The sequence below is a fragment of the Carassius gibelio genome, chromosome B5 (genome assembly GCF_023724105.1).
Source record: "Carassius gibelio isolate Cgi1373 ecotype wild population from Czech Republic chromosome B5, carGib1.2-hapl.c, whole genome shotgun sequence".
Taxonomy (NCBI): domain Eukaryota; kingdom Metazoa; phylum Chordata; class Actinopteri; order Cypriniformes; family Cyprinidae; genus Carassius; species Carassius gibelio.
In genome coordinates, this window is record NC_068400.1 from 32,116,666 (window position 1) to 32,122,061 (window position 5,396).

Consider the following 5,396-nt stretch of genomic DNA (forward strand, 5'->3'; position numbering starts at 1 on the left):
GAGGCAGAATTGTTGATTGATGACATCAAAAGCGACTCATTTTTCACGAGAAAAGCAAAGATGGAATAGATTTAGCCTTAGAAATCTATAAAGACAAACAACCGTGCAATTCTAAAAGCGGTGTATATGGATGGTAATGGGGTCCATGTGACGGTTTTGTGTGTTCAGTCTCCAAATCTCGAGATGATCTAGTGATTCTGGAGTGCTACATTAGTTCATCTGCTCTGGAATGTTCCTCATGATTTTCACACAGTGGATTTCAGGCGACATTTCTCTGCCAATAATGGTCTTAGACACGGGGAGACACTTACATGCATGCACAGACATACATTAACTGGTTATGTTATTCACATACAATATATTCTCAATGTAGGCTAAGCTTTATCTTGTATCATTTCCAGTCACAAATAACTGGAACAGGTTTCGTACAGTAGAATTATAACTTGCATCCCATGTTTGTAGTGTGTTTCGGCAGTTATGCTGTTGACTCCATAACTGCATTTGTCTGTAGTGTGACAGCTTTTCCAGTAACAAGCTACTTTTTTCAATTATTATAATTAGACGAGCTTGCAAACTGTCCAGTCTCTCTCTTAAATGAAGCAATGGTAAGTCAAGTTATATTGTTTATTTATCAATAGTATAAATATTATACAATACTGTTCAGAAATTTGGGGTCAGTAAGATTTGATCAATTATTACTTTTATTCAGCAAGGATGCATTACAATGTTTTAAAGGGACCGTAAAGACTTCATATTGTTACAAAAGATTTCTATTTCAAATAGATGCTCTTTTTTTAAATTTTCTATTGGTCTAAGAATCCGTTCAACGTTGATAATAGTAGGAAAAGTATTTTGGGGGATTTCTGAAGGATCATGGGACACTGAAGACAGGAGGTATCACTGGAATAAATTACATTTTATATTCAAATAGAAATCTGTGATTTGAAATTGTCATCATATTTCACAATACAATATGTTTATTATTTTTTAGCCTTGGCGTGCATAAGAGATTTATTTTCAAATAATTGAGCAATCTTATTGACCCCAAACATTTGATCGGTCGAGTAAATTAAAACAAATGAATAATATGAAATGTTTATTACAATAATTGCATAATATTTAATCCAATGCTGCTGTTCATCATTATGTTTTTTGCTTGTTTATGTATTATAAATAAATAGTGTTTTTGATGTGTATTATTCAAATTAATCTGTTCAGATCTATTAAACTGTCACTTAAATTGAGATCCTAATTGTCTGAGGATAAAAATGTGACAGTACTGGAACAAAAATATCATCCTGTTTATTTGACCATTTAATTTTCTGTTTTAGATTTTAAAAATAGATGTAGCTTTAAAGTAGTTAGCTTCTTTTATTTAGTAACTTTAATGGAGCAAACAGCTTTTCTCTAAAGAATAGCTTGAATGTAGTTGAAGCACTTTAAGTGCAAACTACAGTTTCGAAAGTAGCTTCCCAGAAATTGATGTGAGGTCTCTCGCTGCTCCAGAGGGAAACATCACCATGAAGTCTGAGGTGTTTTGTCAGTTTTAATAAAAGATAAACTGCCTCCTTCTGATCTGAAAGGAAATGTCACGCAAGCTTTAACTGTGGTGACTGAAATTACACAACATTAGAGCTTTTTTTATCTTTTATATACAGTAATTAACCATTTTTTATTTGGAAATGGTTCCTTTATAATTAGACTAATCATATGCATATACAACTTACATATAGTTTGGAAAGAAATTTCCATTTTGAAACATTTAACGGAAAACATTTTTTTCTTATGTTGAATGATTTTTCTTCTTCTTCTTTTACAGTTAAGGCTTGCACTTGCAGTGGAGCGACTCTCTTGTGTCTTTCCTCTAGGTGTCTTGACGAACACAACTTGAGAAATACTAGTAAGTTGTGGTTCCCCTCGGTTGCTCCAGTAGTTTCTATGGTGATAGTGCACCTGGGTTTAAGCCTTATCTGAGGGAGCTAGTGTGGGACATGCATTCATGTTCCCATGGTGACGATTGTAAACAAGTAGTGAAATGAAGCGTATGGCTGTCAGCAGCATTTCCAAGTTCACATACAACATCATTAAAGCACATAGGCCTTTTTGGTACTAGTTTAAGGATAACTGACCCTTCTCAAAGACCCACCCCCTTAGTTACTGTTGCTATGTTCGACAAGCCATGCCGTTCTCATACCACACATCATGTTCTCACGCAGTGAAAAATATTTTTCTACACTCTGTTTTAATGGTTCAATTAAATATGATTAATCAAAAAGCATGCTTAATTAATGGAAATCTTGAAACTTACACAATTTACCAGTACTTTCTAAAAAAAAAGTGCCTATGAAATGTTGTTGTTGTTGTTTTGTTTTTTTTTTGCCAAATTCTGTGTTTTCCATTACTTTTCAATTCAATAGTTTCATTACATTTTAATATTCAAAAGCTTCTAAAATTCTGGTAAATCATTTTTCTGCTAAATATTCCTTAAAAATTATATTTTGATGATAATTTTATCTGTAGTAGTAATATAATTACTATAAGTAGGCTAATATATTTCTAAGTTAACCAAACTTTTATTTTGATGGGTTGCTTTGAAGACCTTCAAGTTTCTGTTTGTAGCCTATGATACAGTATAACGATAGTTTTCTCAAATTAAATGGTCAAATGCTCATTAAGTGACTCTCGAAACAGCTCTGGAGATGATGTACTTGTGTTCATGTATTTATATATTGAGGCAGCAGAGGCTGGAAAAACCTCGAGCATCATGCACGCACGGTTCAGTGTGTCTGTGTGTGTGTGTGTGTGTGTGTGTGTGTGGTAAACGAAGCTGTGTGTCTGCACCATTCATTCACACAGAGACATGCAGAACATGCAGGATTAAGATTTAAATAATATTTTTTTGTGGTTTATTCACAGACACTACTCCATAGGTGTTACACAGTAAATTCCATTTTTATGACTGGATTCCACAATTCCATTCGCGTTTCCTCCATCGTAGAAATCATAGGGCCGTAAAAATGGCAGATTTATGGGTTATGATTGGTAGGATTTCCCGTCAGTCAAGCTCCATGTGAAGTGTCAATTGGTTGAAGTAAACTATAGTTGAAAAGAGAGAAAGAATTCATTAAAAGACCAATAAGTAGTTATCCCTTTTTTGCTGTTAACTGCTGCTAAGCATTAGACTGTTGTAGAGGATTTCTCAATCAAAGAAAACCATTTATATGATTTGAACAGTTTGACTCTCAGGCTAACTTGGATGCCTGCTGGAAAAGTATAAAACCTTTCTTCTCTGATATGAGCTTTCAGCCAAGATAGAACCAAAAAAGGACCATTTGGAAAACATTATTTTGATTCAAGATCAATTTTTCAAACGCATTTTTTGTTTAACAGTGATGTATGGTGTGATGGTTGAAGTAATGAAAAACCATAAATCCTGATTATTATTTTTATTTAATTTTTTTTCGGAGAGGATGTGAACAATGACTTTTTGTTGATGAATAATCACACACAACATTCATCAAAAATGCAGACCACAGGACACACTTTCCAAACAAGTGCATGACGTTCACTTTTAATCCAGTATTGCAAACATGCTTTTATTCTTTAGTGCAGCGAGCCACTTTTTTTTTTTCATCATACAACAAGCTCAAATATGTTTCTCTTTGTTTCTCACACAGCTTTGAATGGAAAGAGCAGACCATCTCTTTTCGCCCCAGTGGTCTTGGAGTTGCTCTCTGATGTCCGTGGGGGTTCCCCTCTATTCTCTCCCTGCTGAATCCCACCTCGTGGGGACCTTTCCCAATCCTTGTAAAGGAATATGTTTCAGAATGCTTACTGTGCACGGTTTTACAGCGTTCAATTTGAGCTGTGTGAACGTCTGGAAAGCTTCCAAAGAGCCTCAGATCTCCCAGCATTCCTCAGGAGAGCTGAAAGCGAGCTGCGGCCAAACACATGAGCCTTTCACATGAGCTCGGTGATCAGTACCACACTACAGCTGCCGTTCACTCCTCCCTTTGGCCTGCTAATTCTTGCTTCTCTCTGTCCTTCTCTCGTTTTCTCTCCTGTTGTGTCCCCCCCCCCCTCCTCCTGTCAGGGCTCACACATTCTCTCTAAAGCTCCGAGTGAGTTTGTCTGCGGTGCGTATCGCAAGCGGTGTAATCACAGGGGCCTCTCTGCTGGCCAGATGTTCAGGGTATCCATGCAGGCATGGCTGAATTCATTGCCGAACTGACTCTCCGAACCTTTCTGTGGTTCTTAAGCAAGATGATTGGCTGAGAGACAGCGATCCCAGACATTCTAGAACAGCAACGTTTTTCGAAATGTGTTCAAGATTCTGCTGGACAAAAAGCTACAAGGAATCTTTTTCTCACTCAACCTTTAAACATCTGAACGTTCAATAAACTTTGTTCATTTTGTGTGCGTGCCCGTGCATAGCTCCAGAACGACCTCATTGGGATCCATATCACGACAGTGATGAGAGTAATAAAATAAATACTCGTTTTGGTGGTTAGCAGCAATTACAATCAAACTTGCTACCGAATACCGAACATACACACTGATGCTATAGTGTGCTGCAAACCACGAAGTATCACAGGTATTGCATATTTTTGTTTACTTTGATTTGAACCAGCTTAAAACTGAACTAAGCCACCTTAAATATCAAATAAATAAATCAAATAAATGACTGTATCTGCAGGTTGTTCATTTATTGGTCTAAGAAAGAGGTGGCATGTGCTCACTAAATAATAAATAGTGAGATATGTAATTTCATAATTTTAACACCCTCATTCTAAACCTGTATGACTTTCTATAAAAAAAATACATTACTTAAAATATACTTTGTTCCACATAAGAATATCATACACAGTTTAGAACCAGTATTAGCTTCCATATCGTTTGCTCATGGTGAATTGTCAGCTATTTAGTTACTTTCTGTAATGTGATCCTTTGTGTTTGGGAGATGGAACCATTTTGGATTTTAACACTTTATTCACAAAGTTCAACATTTCAGCGATTTATATACTGAGCTGTAGACATTTGGGTGGGACTGCTTTTATATGTAAAACGAAACCAGGGTCCGTATGGGATCGCTTTGAGAATGACATTTTAATGTTGACGAGAGACTGAATATTTAATCCACACACAGATGCAAAAAGTAGGTTTCACACCAGCCAAACAAAAGGGGATTTAGAGAGCAAACTCTGAATCGCAATCATTACCAAATGTGTTAGCAGATGATTTTAGGAAACACTCGGAAAAATATACTTGTAGAAATTCTGCTCAATAGCAGATTTTTACACATTGCTCCTGACAAATTTACAGAATTTATCTTAAAAGTTTATACATTCAACACATCATAAATTTTTAACCAGTGTGTTTAATTTTGCATTTCTTGC

At 35.8% G+C, this 5,396-nt stretch overlaps 1 long non-coding RNA gene across 1 annotated transcript; it reads left to right on the forward strand.

Annotated features, from left to right (window-relative positions):
• Positions 1 to 1,813: 1,813 nt before the first annotated feature.
• LOC127958820 (uncharacterized) lies at positions 1,814 to 4,681 on the forward strand. The gene is made up of 2 exons (XR_008154159.1): positions 1,814 to 1,900; positions 3,678 to 4,681. It is a non-coding gene; the product is annotated as an uncharacterized LOC127958820 (long non-coding RNA).
• The last annotated feature ends 715 nt before the right edge of the window (positions 4,682 to 5,396 follow it).